The 12,217-nt window shown below is 49.1% G+C and overlaps 18 non-coding genes across 18 annotated transcripts; all 18 read left to right on the forward strand.

Annotated features, from left to right (window-relative positions):
* Nucleotides 1-252: 252 nt before the first annotated feature.
* Nucleotides 253-371, forward strand: LOC130819915 (5S ribosomal RNA). Its single transcript, XR_009044944.1, has one exon. It is a non-coding gene; the product is annotated as a 5S ribosomal RNA (ribosomal RNA).
* Nucleotides 372-925: 554 nt separating this feature from the next.
* LOC130819918 (5S ribosomal RNA) lies at nucleotides 926-1,044 on the forward strand. Its single transcript, XR_009044946.1, has one exon. It is a non-coding gene; the product is annotated as a 5S ribosomal RNA (ribosomal RNA).
* Nucleotides 1,045-1,597: 553 nt separating this feature from the next.
* LOC130819919 (5S ribosomal RNA) lies at nucleotides 1,598-1,716 on the forward strand. The gene has a single exon (XR_009044947.1). It is a non-coding gene; the product is annotated as a 5S ribosomal RNA (ribosomal RNA).
* A 553-nt stretch (nucleotides 1,717-2,269) lies between these two features.
* Nucleotides 2,270-2,388, forward strand: LOC130819920 (5S ribosomal RNA). Its single transcript, XR_009044948.1, has one exon. It is a non-coding gene; the product is annotated as a 5S ribosomal RNA (ribosomal RNA).
* Nucleotides 2,389-2,941: 553 nt separating this feature from the next.
* Nucleotides 2,942-3,060, forward strand: LOC130819921 (5S ribosomal RNA). The gene has a single exon (XR_009044949.1). It is a non-coding gene; the product is annotated as a 5S ribosomal RNA (ribosomal RNA).
* Nucleotides 3,061-3,613: 553 nt separating this feature from the next.
* LOC130819922 (5S ribosomal RNA) lies at nucleotides 3,614-3,732 on the forward strand. The gene has a single exon (XR_009044950.1). It is a non-coding gene; the product is annotated as a 5S ribosomal RNA (ribosomal RNA).
* A 554-nt stretch (nucleotides 3,733-4,286) lies between these two features.
* On the forward strand, nucleotides 4,287-4,405 carry LOC130819924 (5S ribosomal RNA). The gene has a single exon (XR_009044952.1). It is a non-coding gene; the product is annotated as a 5S ribosomal RNA (ribosomal RNA).
* Nucleotides 4,406-4,957: 552 nt separating this feature from the next.
* On the forward strand, nucleotides 4,958-5,076 carry LOC130819925 (5S ribosomal RNA). The gene has a single exon (XR_009044953.1). It is a non-coding gene; the product is annotated as a 5S ribosomal RNA (ribosomal RNA).
* Nucleotides 5,077-5,629: 553 nt separating this feature from the next.
* Nucleotides 5,630-5,748, forward strand: LOC130819926 (5S ribosomal RNA). The gene has a single exon (XR_009044954.1). It is a non-coding gene; the product is annotated as a 5S ribosomal RNA (ribosomal RNA).
* Nucleotides 5,749-6,301: 553 nt separating this feature from the next.
* LOC130819927 (5S ribosomal RNA) lies at nucleotides 6,302-6,420 on the forward strand. Its single transcript, XR_009044955.1, has one exon. It is a non-coding gene; the product is annotated as a 5S ribosomal RNA (ribosomal RNA).
* A 555-nt stretch (nucleotides 6,421-6,975) lies between these two features.
* Nucleotides 6,976-7,094, forward strand: LOC130819928 (5S ribosomal RNA). The gene has a single exon (XR_009044956.1). It is a non-coding gene; the product is annotated as a 5S ribosomal RNA (ribosomal RNA).
* A 554-nt stretch (nucleotides 7,095-7,648) lies between these two features.
* Nucleotides 7,649-7,767, forward strand: LOC130819929 (5S ribosomal RNA). Its single transcript, XR_009044957.1, has one exon. It is a non-coding gene; the product is annotated as a 5S ribosomal RNA (ribosomal RNA).
* Nucleotides 7,768-8,321: 554 nt separating this feature from the next.
* Nucleotides 8,322-8,440, forward strand: LOC130819930 (5S ribosomal RNA). The gene has a single exon (XR_009044958.1). It is a non-coding gene; the product is annotated as a 5S ribosomal RNA (ribosomal RNA).
* Nucleotides 8,441-8,993: 553 nt separating this feature from the next.
* On the forward strand, nucleotides 8,994-9,112 carry LOC130819931 (5S ribosomal RNA). Its single transcript, XR_009044959.1, has one exon. It is a non-coding gene; the product is annotated as a 5S ribosomal RNA (ribosomal RNA).
* A 554-nt stretch (nucleotides 9,113-9,666) lies between these two features.
* On the forward strand, nucleotides 9,667-9,785 carry LOC130819933 (5S ribosomal RNA). Its single transcript, XR_009044960.1, has one exon. It is a non-coding gene; the product is annotated as a 5S ribosomal RNA (ribosomal RNA).
* Nucleotides 9,786-10,338: 553 nt separating this feature from the next.
* On the forward strand, nucleotides 10,339-10,457 carry LOC130819934 (5S ribosomal RNA). The gene has a single exon (XR_009044961.1). It is a non-coding gene; the product is annotated as a 5S ribosomal RNA (ribosomal RNA).
* A 553-nt stretch (nucleotides 10,458-11,010) lies between these two features.
* On the forward strand, nucleotides 11,011-11,129 carry LOC130819936 (5S ribosomal RNA). Its single transcript, XR_009044963.1, has one exon. It is a non-coding gene; the product is annotated as a 5S ribosomal RNA (ribosomal RNA).
* Nucleotides 11,130-11,683: 554 nt separating this feature from the next.
* Nucleotides 11,684-11,802, forward strand: LOC130819937 (5S ribosomal RNA). Its single transcript, XR_009044964.1, has one exon. It is a non-coding gene; the product is annotated as a 5S ribosomal RNA (ribosomal RNA).
* Nucleotides 11,803-12,217: the final 415 nt, after the last annotated feature.

Consider the following 12,217-nt stretch of genomic DNA (forward strand, 5'->3'; position numbering starts at 1 on the left):
CTTGATTTCCAAGTGTTGCGCGGATTTCTCAAATATTTTGTCGCTTTTTTGTTGCGAGTTCACCTGGCTTTTAAAGCCGGCGGACTCTTTTGTGAATCGGACAATACCGGGAGGGTGAAAAACGGTATTCGGGAAGGAGAAGGCTCGAAATAGGGGTCTCGGCTGCGAATTTACGAGCTTTGGAATGCTCTGGTTTTTTTTTTTTTTTTGGGCGGCATTGCGCATGTAAACAAATTGCTACGGTGAATGAACGGGTGCGATCATACCAGCACTAATGCACCGGATCCCATCAGAACTCCGCAGTTAAGCGTGCTTGGGCGAGAGTAGTACTAGGATGGGTGACCTCCTGGGAAGTCCTCGTGTTGCACCCCTTTTTCCCTCCTTTTTTTTTTTAATTTTTCTTATCTGTTTCCGCTGCACTTGAGCAGAAGGCATTTCAGTGGTTATCGTAGTATACTCCATGGAAGTAATTTTATTTATAAAAATATAACTCGCAACCGGGTCCCGACCTCGAATTTACGGGCACTCGAAAGATAGGACCCGTCGAGGCGGGTCGATGCGCATACGAACGAATTGTCCGAAAGAGGCGTGCGTCGGTGCGTTCGTGTAAGCGGAAATTGCACCGGGTCCCGTCGGAAGTCCCCGCGGAAGCGCGCCCGGCATGGATGGCCTCTTGATTTCCAAGTGTTGCGCGGATTTCTCAAATATTTTGTCGCTTTTTTGTTGCGAGTTCACCTGGCTTTTAAAGCCGGCGGACTCTTTTGTGAATCGGACAATACCGGGAGGGTGAAAAACGGTATTCGGGAAGGAGAAGGCTCGAAATAGGGGTCTCGGCTGCGAATTTACGAGCTTTGGAATGCTCTGGTTTTTTTTTTTTTTTTTGGGCGGCATTGCGCATGTAAACAAATTGCTACGGTGAATGAACGGGTGCGATCATACCAGCACTAATGCACCGGATCCCATCAGAACTCCGCAGTTAAGCGTGCTTGGGCGAGAGTAGTACTAGGATGGGTGACCTCCTGGGAAGTCCTCGTGTTGCACCCCTTTTTCCCTCCTTTTTTTTTTTAATTTTTCTTATCTGTTTCCGCTGCACTTGAGCAGAAGGCATTTCAGTGGTTATCGTAGTATACTCCATGGAAGTAATTTTATTTATAAAAATATAACTCGCAACCGGGTCCCGACCTCGAATTTACGGGCACTCGAAAGATAGGACCCGTCGAGGCGGGTCGATGCGCATACGAACGAATTGTCCGAAAGAGGCGTGCGTCGGTGCGTTCGTGTAAGCGGAAATTGCACCGGGTCCCGTCGGAAGTCCCCGCGGAAGCGCGCCCGGCATGGATGGCCTCTTGATTTCCAAGTGTTGCGCGGATTTCTCAAATATTTTGTCGCTTTTTTGTTGCGAGTTCACCTGGCTTTTAAAGCCGGCGGACTCTTTTGTGAATCGGACAATACCGGGAGGGTGAAAAACGGTATTCGGGAAGGAGAAGGCTCGAAATAGGGGTCTCGGCTGCGAATTTACGAGCTTTGGAATGCTCTGGTTTTTTTTTTTTTTTTGGGCGGCATTGCGCATGTAAACAAATTGCTACGGTGAATGAACGGGTGCGATCATACCAGCACTAATGCACCGGATCCCATCAGAACTCCGCAGTTAAGCGTGCTTGGGCGAGAGTAGTACTAGGATGGGTGACCTCCTGGGAAGTCCTCGTGTTGCACCCCTTTTTCCCTCCTTTTTTTTTTAATTTTTCTTATCTGTTTCCGCTGCACTTGAGCAGAAGGCATTTCAGTGGTTATCGTAGTATACTCCATGGAAGTAATTTTATTTATAAAAATATAACTCGCAACCGGGTCCCGACCTCGAATTTACGGGCACTCGAAAGATAGGACCCGTCGAGGCGGGTCGATGCGCATACGAACGAATTGTCCGAAAGAGGCGTGCGTCGGTGCGTTCGTGTAAGCGGAAATTGCACCGGGTCCCGTCGGAAGTCCCCGCGGAAGCGCGCCCGGCATGGATGGCCTCTTGATTTCCAAGTGTTGCGCGGATTTCTCAAATATTTTGTCGCTTTTTTGTTGCGAGTTCACCTGGCTTTTAAAGCCGGCGGACTCTTTTGTGAATCGGACAATACCGGGAGGGTGAAAAACGGTATTCGGGAAGGAGAAGGCTCGAAATAGGGGTCTCGGCTGCGAATTTACGAGCTTTGGAATGCTCTGGTTTTTTTTTTTTTTTTTGGGCGGCATTGCGCATGTAAACAAATTGCTACGGTGAATGAACGGGTGCGATCATACCAGCACTAATGCACCGGATCCCATCAGAACTCCGCAGTTAAGCGTGCTTGGGCGAGAGTAGTACTAGGATGGGTGACCTCCTGGGAAGTCCTCGTGTTGCACCCCTTTTTCCCTCCTTTTTTTTTTTAATTTTTCTTATCTGTTTCCGCTGCACTTGAGCAGAAGGCATTTCAGTGGTTATCGTAGTATACTCCATGGAAGTAATTTTATTTATAAAAATATAACTCGCAACCGGGTCCCGACCTCGAATTTACGGGCACTCGAAAGATAGGACCCGTCGAGGCGGGTCGATGCGCATACGAACGAATTGTCCGAAAGAGGCGTGCGTCGGTGCGTTCGTGTAAGCGGAAATTGCACCGGGTCCCGTCGGAAGTCCCCGCGGAAGCGCGCCCGGCATGGATGGCCTCTTGATTTCCAAGTGTTGCGCGGATTTCTCAAATATTTTGTCGCTTTTTTGTTGCGAGTTCACCTGGCTTTTAAAGCCGGCGGACTCTTTTGTGAATCGGACAATACCGGGAGGGTGAAAAACGGTATTCGGGAAGGAGAAGGCTCGAAATAGGGGTCTCGGCTGCGAATTTACGAGCTTTGGAATGCTCTGGTTTTTTTTTTTTTTTTGGGCGGCATTGCGCATGTAAACAAATTGCTACGGTGAATGAACGGGTGCGATCATACCAGCACTAATGCACCGGATCCCATCAGAACTCCGCAGTTAAGCGTGCTTGGGCGAGAGTAGTACTAGGATGGGTGACCTCCTGGGAAGTCCTCGTGTTGCACCCCTTTTTCCCTCCTTTTTTTTTTTAATTTTTCTTATCTGTTTCCGCTGCACTTGAGCAGAAGGCATTTCAGTGGTTATCGTAGTATACTCCATGGAAGTAATTTTATTTATAAAAATATAACTCGCAACCGGGTCCCGACCTCGAATTTACGGGCACTCGAAAGATAGGACCCGTCGAGGCGGGTCGATGCGCATACGAACGAATTGTCCGAAAGAGGCGTGCGTCGGTGCGTTCGTGTAAGCGGAAATTGCACCGGGTCCCGTCGGAAGTCCCCGCGGAAGCGCGCCCGGCATGGATGGCCTCTTGATTTCCAAGTGTTGCGCGGATTTCTCAAATATTTTGTCGCTTTTTTGTTGCGAGTTCACCTGGCTTTTAAAGCCGGCGGACTCTTTTGTGAATCGGACAATACCGGGAGGGTGAAAAACGGTATTTGGGAAGGAGAAGGCTCGAAATAGGGGTCTCGGCTGCGAATTTACGAGCTTTGGAATGCTCTGGTTTTTTTTTTTTTTTTGGGCGGCATTGCGCATGTAAACAAATTGCTACGGTGAATGAACGGGTGCGATCATACCAGCACTAATGCACCGGATCCCATCAGAACTCCGCAGTTAAGCGTGCTTGGGCGAGAGTAGTACTAGGATGGGTGACCTCCTGGGAAGTCCTCGTGTTGCACCCCTTTTTCCCTCCTTTTTTTTTTTAATTTTTCTTATCTGTTTCCGCTGCACTTGAGCAGAAGGCATTTCAGTGGTTATCGTAGTATACTCCATGGAAGTAATTTTATTTATAAAAATATAACTCGCAACCGGGTCCCGACCTCGAATTTACGGGCACTCGAAAGATAGGACCCGTCGAGGCGGGTCGATGCGCATACGAACGAATTGTCCGAAAGAGGCGTGCGTCGGTGCGTTCGTGTAAGCGGAAATTGCACCGGGTCCCGTCGGAAGTCCCCGCGGAAGCGCGCCCGGCATGGATGGCCTCTTGATTTCCAAGTGTTGCGCGGATTTCTCAAATATTTTGTCGCTTTTTTGTTGCGAGTTCACCTGGCTTTTAAAGCCGGCGGACTCTTTTGTGAATCGGACAATACCGGGAGGGTGAAAAACGGTATTCGGGAAGGAGAAGGCTCGAAATAGGGGTCTCGGCTGCGAATTTACGAGCTTTGGAATGCTCTGGTTTTTTTTTTTTTTTTTGGGCGGCATTGCGCATGTAAACAAATTGCTACGGTGAATGAACGGGTGCGATCATACCAGCACTAATGCACCGGATCCCATCAGAACTCCGCAGTTAAGCGTGCTTGGGCGAGAGTAGTACTAGGATGGGTGACCTCCTGGGAAGTCCTCGTGTTGCACCCCTTTTTCCCTCCTTTTTTTTTTAATTTTTCTTATCTGTTTCCGCTGCACTTGAGCAGAAGGCATTTCAGTGGTTATCGTAGTATACTCCATGGAAGTAATTTTATTTATAAAAATATAACTCGCAACCGGGTCCCGACCTCGAATTTACGGGCACTCGAAAGATAGGACCCGTCGAGGCGGGTCGATGCGCATACGAACGAATTGTCCGAAAGAGGCGTGCGTCGGTGCGTTCGTGTAAGCGGAAATTGCACCGGGTCCCGTCGGAAGTCCCCGCGGAAGCGCGCCCGGCATGGATGGCCTCTTGATTTCCAAGTGTTGCGCGGATTTCTCAAATATTTTGTCGCTTTTTTGTTGCGAGTTCACCTGGCTTTTAAAGCCGGCGGACTCTTTTGTGAATCGGACAATACCGGGAGGGTGAAAAACGGTATTCGGGAAGGAGAAGGCTCGAAATAGGGGTCTCGGCTGCGAATTTACGAGCTTTGGAATGCTCTGGTTTTTTTTTTTTTTTTGGGCGGCATTGCGCATGTAAACAAATTGCTACGGTGAATGAACGGGTGCGATCATACCAGCACTAATGCACCGGATCCCATCAGAACTCCGCAGTTAAGCGTGCTTGGGCGAGAGTAGTACTAGGATGGGTGACCTCCTGGGAAGTCCTCGTGTTGCACCCCTTTTTCCCTCCTTTTTTTTTTTAATTTTTCTTATCTGTTTCCGCTGCACTTGAGCAGAAGGCATTTCAGTGGTTATCGTAGTATACTCCATGGAAGTAATTTTATTTATAAAAATATAACTCGCAACCGGGTCCCGACCTCGAATTTACGGGCACTCGAAAGATAGGACCCGTCGAGGCGGGTCGATGCGCATACGAACGAATTGTCCGAAAGAGGCGTGCGTCGGTGCGTTCGTGTAAGCGGAAATTGCACCGGGTCCCGTCGGAAGTCCCCGCGGAAGCGCGCCCGGCATGGATGGCCTCTTGATTTCCAAGTGTTGCGCGGATTTCTCAAATATTTTGTCGCTTTTTTGTTGCGAGTTCACCTGGCTTTTAAAGCCGGCGGACTCTTTTGTGAATCGGACAATACCGGGAGGGTGAAAAACGGTATTCGGGAAGGAGAAGGCTCGAAATAGGGGTCTCGGCTGCGAATTTACGAGCTTTGGAATGCTCTGGTTTTTTTTTTTTTTTTGGGCGGCATTGCGCATGTAAACAAATTGCTACGGTGAATGAACGGGTGCGATCATACCAGCACTAATGCACCGGATCCCATCAGAACTCCGCAGTTAAGCGTGCTTGGGCGAGAGTAGTACTAGGATGGGTGACCTCCTGGGAAGTCCTCGTGTTGCACCCCTTTTTCCCTCCTTTTTTTTTTTAATTTTTCTTATCTGTTTCCGCTGCACTTGAGCAGAAGGCATTTCAGTGGTTATCGTAGTATACTCCATGGAAGTAATTTTATTTATAAAAATATAACTCGCAACCGGGTCCCGACCTCGAATTTACGGGCACTCGAAAGATAGGACCCGTCGAGGCGGGTCGATGCGCATACGAACGAATTGTCCGAAAGAGGCGTGCGTCGGTGCGTTCGTGTAAGCGGAAATTGCACCGGGTCCCGTCGGAAGTCCCCGCGGAAGCGCGCCCGGCATGGATGGCCTCTTGATTTCCAAGTGTTGCGCGGATTTCTCAAATATTTTGTCGCTTTTTTGTTGCGAGTTCACCTGGCTTTTAAAGCCGGCGGACTCTTTTGTGAATCGGACAATACCGGGAGGGTGAAAAACGGTATTTGGGAAGGAGAAGGCTCGAAATAGGGGTCTCGGCTGCGAATTTACGAGCTTTGGAATGCTCTGGTTTTTTTTTTTTTTTTGGGCGGCATTGCGCATGTAAACAAATTGCTACGGTGAATGAACGGGTGCGATCATACCAGCACTAATGCACCGGATCCCATCAGAACTCCGCAGTTAAGCGTGCTTGGGCGAGAGTAGTACTAGGATGGGTGACCTCCTGGGAAGTCCTCGTGTTGCACCCCTTTTTCCCTCCTTTTTTTTTTTTAATTTTTCTTATCTGTTTCCGCTGCACTTGAGCAGAAGGCATTTCAGTGGTTATCGTAGTATACTCCATGGAAGTAATTTTATTTATAAAAATATAACTCGCAACCGGGTCCCGACCTCGAATTTACGGGCACTCGAAAGATAGGACCCGTCGAGGCGGGTCGATGCGCATACGAACGAATTGTCCGAAAGAGGCGTGCGTCGGTGCGTTCGTGTAAGCGGAAATTGCACCGGGTCCCGTCGGAAGTCCCCGCGGAAGCGCGCCCGGCATGGATGGCCTCTTGATTTCCAAGTGTTGCGCGGATTTCTCAAATATTTTGTCGCTTTTTTGTTGCGAGTTCACCTGGCTTTTAAAGCCGGCGGACTCTTTTGTGAATCGGACAATACCGGGAGGGTGAAAAACGGTATTTGGGAAGGAGAAGGCTCGAAATAGGGGTCTCGGCTGCGAATTTACGAGCTTTGGAATGCTCTGGTTTTTTTTTTTTTTTTTGGGCGGCATTGCGCATGTAAACAAATTGCTACGGTGAATGAACGGGTGCGATCATACCAGCACTAATGCACCGGATCCCATCAGAACTCCGCAGTTAAGCGTGCTTGGGCGAGAGTAGTACTAGGATGGGTGACCTCCTGGGAAGTCCTCGTGTTGCACCCCTTTTTCCCTCCTTTTTTTTTTTTAATTTTTCTTATCTGTTTCCGCTGCACTTGAGCAGAAGGCATTTCAGTGGTTATCGTAGTATACTCCATGGAAGTAATTTTATTTATAAAAATATAACTCGCAACCGGGTCCCGACCTCGAATTTACGGGCACTCGAAAGATAGGACCCGTCGAGGCGGGTCGATGCGCATACGAACGAATTGTCCGAAAGAGGCGTGCGTCGGTGCGTTCGTGTAAGCGGAAATTGCACCGGGTCCCGTCGGAAGTCCCCGCGGAAGCGCGCCCGGCATGGATGGCCTCTTGATTTCCAAGTGTTGCGCGGATTTCTCAAATATTTTGTCGCTTTTTTGTTGCGAGTTCACCTGGCTTTTAAAGCCGGCGGACTCTTTTGTGAATCGGACAATACCGGGAGGGTGAAAAACGGTATTTGGGAAGGAGAAGGCTCGAAATAGGGGTCTCGGCTGCGAATTTACGAGCTTTGGAATGCTCTGGTTTTTTTTTTTTTTTTGGGCGGCATTGCGCATGTAAACAAATTGCTACGGTGAATGAACGGGTGCGATCATACCAGCACTAATGCACCGGATCCCATCAGAACTCCGCAGTTAAGCGTGCTTGGGCGAGAGTAGTACTAGGATGGGTGACCTCCTGGGAAGTCCTCGTGTTGCACCCCTTTTTCCCTCCTTTTTTTTTTTTAATTTTTCTTATCTGTTTCCGCTGCACTTGAGCAGAAGGCATTTCAGTGGTTATCGTAGTATACTCCATGGAAGTAATTTTATTTATAAAAATATAACTCGCAACCGGGTCCCGACCTCGAATTTACGGGCACTCGAAAGATAGGACCCGTCGAGGCGGGTCGATGCGCATACGAACGAATTGTCCGAAAGAGGCGTGCGTCGGTGCGTTCGTGTAAGCGGAAATTGCACCGGGTCCCGTCGGAAGTCCCCGCGGAAGCGCGCCCGGCATGGATGGCCTCTTGATTTCCAAGTGTTGCGCGGATTTCTCAAATATTTTGTCGCTTTTTTGTTGCGAGTTCACCTGGCTTTTAAAGCCGGCGGACTCTTTTGTGAATCGGACAATACCGGGAGGGTGAAAAACGGTATTTGGGAAGGAGAAGGCTCGAAATAGGGGTCTCGGCTGCGAATTTACGAGCTTTGGAATGCTCTGGTTTTTTTTTTTTTTTTGGGCGGCATTGCGCATGTAAACAAATTGCTACGGTGAATGAACGGGTGCGATCATACCAGCACTAATGCACCGGATCCCATCAGAACTCCGCAGTTAAGCGTGCTTGGGCGAGAGTAGTACTAGGATGGGTGACCTCCTGGGAAGTCCTCGTGTTGCACCCCTTTTTCCCTCCTTTTTTTTTTTAATTTTTCTTATCGGTTTCCGCTGCACTTGAGCAGAAGGCATTTCAGTGGTTATCGTAGTATACTCCATGGAAGTAATTTTATTTATAAAAATATAACTCGCAACCGGGTCCCGACCTCGAATTTACGGGCACTCGAAAGATAGGACCCGTCGAGGCGGGTCGATGCGCATACGAACGAATTGTCCGAAAGAGGCGTGCGTCGGTGCGTTCGTGTAAGCGGAAATTGCACCGGGTCCCGTCGGAAGTCCCCGCGGAAGCGCGCCCGGCATGGATGGCCTCTTGATTTCCAAGTGTTGCGCGGATTTCTCAAATATTTTGTCGCTTTTTTGTTGCGAGTTCACCTGGCTTTTAAAGCCGGCGGACTCTTTTGTGAATCGGACAATACCGGGAGGGTGAAAAACGGTATTTGGGAAGGAGAAGGCTCGAAATAGGGGTCTCGGCTGCGAATTTACGAGCTTTGGAATGCTCTGGTTTTTTTTTTTTTTTTGGGCGGCATTGCGCATGTAAACAAATTGCTACGGTGAATGAACGGGTGCGATCATACCAGCACTAATGCACCGGATCCCATCAGAACTCCGCAGTTAAGCGTGCTTGGGCGAGAGTAGTACTAGGATGGGTGACCTCCTGGGAAGTCCTCGTGTTGCACCCCTTTTTCCCTCCTTTTTTTTTTTAATTTTTCTTATCTGTTTCCGCTGCACTTGAGCAGAAGGCATTTCAGTGGTTATCGTAGTATACTCCATGGAAGTAATTTTATTTATAAAAATATAACTCGCAACCGGGTCCCGACCTCGAATTTACGGGCACTCGAAAGATAGGACCCGTCGAGGCGGGTCGATGCGCATACGAACGAATTGTCCGAAAGAGGCGTGCGTCGGTGCGTTCGTGTAAGCGGAAATTGCACCGGGTCCCGTCGGAAGTCCCCGCGGAAGCGCGCCCGGCATGGATGGCCTCTTGATTTCCAAGTGTTGCGCGGATTTCTCAAATATTTTGTCGCTTTTTTGTTGCGAGTTCACCTGGCTTTTAAAGCCGGCGGACTCTTTTGTGAATCGGACAATACCGGGAGGGTGAAAAACGGTATTTGGGAAGGAGAAGGCTCGAAATAGGGGTCTCGGCTGCGAATTTACGAGCTTTGGAATGCTCTGGTTTTTTTTTTTTTTTTTGGGCGGCATTGCGCATGTAAACAAATTGCTACGGTGAATGAACGGGTGCGATCATACCAGCACTAATGCACCGGATCCCATCAGAACTCCGCAGTTAAGCGTGCTTGGGCGAGAGTAGTACTAGGATGGGTGACCTCCTGGGAAGTCCTCGTGTTGCACCCCTTTTTCCCTCCTTTTTTTTTTAATTTTTCTTATCTGTTTCCGCTGCACTTGAGCAGAAGGCATTTCAGTGGTTATCGTAGTATACTCCATGGAAGTAATTTTATTTATAAAAATATAACTCGCAACCGGGTCCCGACCTCGAATTTACGGGCACTCGAAAGATAGGACCCGTCGAGGCGGGTCGATGCGCATACGAACGAATTGTCCGAAAGAGGCGTGCGTCGGTGCGTTCGTGTAAGCGGAAATTGCACCGGGTCCCGTCGGAAGTCCCCGCGGAAGCGCGCCCGGCATGGATGGCCTCTTGATTTCCAAGTGTTGCGCGGATTTCTCAAATATTTTGTCGCTTTTTTGTTGCGAGTTCACCTGGCTTTTAAAGCCGGCGGACTCTTTTGTGAATCGGACAATACCGGGAGGGTGAAAAACGGTATTTGGGAAGGAGAAGGCTCGAAATAGGGGTCTCGGCTGCGAATTTACGAGCTTTGGAATGCTCTGGTTTTTTTTTTTTTTTTTGGGCGGCATTGCGCATGTAAACAAATTGCTACGGTGAATGAACGGGTGCGATCATACCAGCACTAATGCACCGGATCCCATCAGAACTCCGCAGTTAAGCGTGCTTGGGCGAGAGTAGTACTAGGATGGGTGACCTCCTGGGAAGTCCTCGTGTTGCACCCCTTTTTCCCTCCTTTTTTTTTTTAATTTTTCTTATCTGTTTCCGCTGCACTTGAGCAGAAGGCATTTCAGTGGTTATCGTAGTATACTCCATGGAAGTAATTTTATTTATAAAAATATAACTCGCAACCGGGTCCCGACCTCGAATTTACGGGCACTCGAAAGATAGGACCCGTCGAGGCGGGTCGATGCGCATACGAACGAATTGTCCGAAAGAGGCGTGCGTCGGTGCGTTCGTGTAAGCGGAAATTGCACCGGGTCCCGTCGGAAGTCCCCGCGGAAGCGCGCCCGGCATGGATGGCCTCTTGATTTCCAAGTGTTGCGCGGATTTCTCAAATATTTTGTCGCTTTTTTGTTGCGAGTTCACCTGGCTTTTAAAGCCGGCGGACTCTTTTGTGAATCGGACAATACCGGGAGGGTGAAAAACGGTATTTGGGAAGGAGAAGGCTCGAAATAGGGGTCTCGGCTGCGAATTTACGAGCTTTGGAATGCTCTGGTTTTTTTTTTTTTTTTGGGCGGCATTGCGCATGTAAACAAATTGCTACGGTGAATGAACGGGTGCGATCATACCAGCACTAATGCACCGGATCCCATCAGAACTCCGCAGTTAAGCGTGCTTGGGCGAGAGTAGTACTAGGATGGGTGACCTCCTGGGAAGTCCTCGTGTTGCACCCCTTTTTCCCTCCTTTTTTTTTTTAATTTTTCTTATCTGTTTCCGCTGCACTTGAGCAGAAGGCATTTCAGTGGTTATCGTAGTATACTCCATGGAAGTAATTTTATTTATAAAAATATAACTCGCAACCGGGTCCCGACCTCGAATTTACGGGCACTCGAAAGATAGGACCCGTCGAGGCGGGTCGATGCGCATACGAACGAATTGTCCGAAAGAGGCGTGCGTCGGTGCGTTCGTGTAAGCGGAAATTGCACCGGGTCCCGTCGGAAGTCCCCGCGGAAGCGCGCCCGGCATGGATGGCCTCTTGATTTCCAAGTGTTGCGCGGATTTCTCAAATATTTTGTCGCTTTTTTGTTGCGAGTTCACCTGGCTTTTAAAGCCGGCGGACTCTTTTGTGAATCGGACAATACCGGGAGGGTGAAAAACGGTATTTGGGAAGGAGAAGGCTCGAAATAGGGGTCTCGGCTGCGAATTTACGAGCTTTGGAATGCTCTGGTTTTTTTTTTTTTTTTTGGGCGGCATTGCGCATGTAAACAAATTGCTACGGTGAATGAACGGGTGCGATCATACCAGCACTAATGCACCGGATCCCATCAGAACTCCGCAGTTAAGCGTGCTTGGGCGAGAGTAGTACTAGGATGGGTGACCTCCTGGGAAGTCCTCGTGTTGCACCCCTTTTTCCCTCCTTTTTTTTTTTTAATTTTTCTTATCTGTTTCCGCTGCACTTGAGCAGAAGGCATTTCAGTGGTTATCGTAGTATACTCCATGGAAGTAATTTTATTTATAAAAATATAACTCGCAACCGGGTCCCGACCTCGAATTTACGGGCACTCGAAAGATAGGACCCGTCGAGGCGGGTCGATGCGCATACGAACGAATTGTCCGAAAGAGGCGTGCGTCGGTGCGTTCGTGTAAGCGGAAATTGCACCGGGTCCCGTCGGAAGTCCCCGCGGAAGCGCGCCCGGCATGGATGGCCTCTTGATTTCCAAGTGTTGCGCGGATTTCTCAAATATTTTGTCGCTTTTTTGTTGCGAGTTCACCTGGCTTTTAAAGCCGGCGGACTCTTTTGTGAATCGGACAATACCGGGAG

This window comes from Amaranthus tricolor, chromosome 7 (genome assembly GCF_026212465.1).
Source record: "Amaranthus tricolor cultivar Red isolate AtriRed21 chromosome 7, ASM2621246v1, whole genome shotgun sequence".
Lineage (NCBI taxonomy): Eukaryota > Viridiplantae > Streptophyta > Magnoliopsida > Caryophyllales > Amaranthaceae > Amaranthus > Amaranthus tricolor.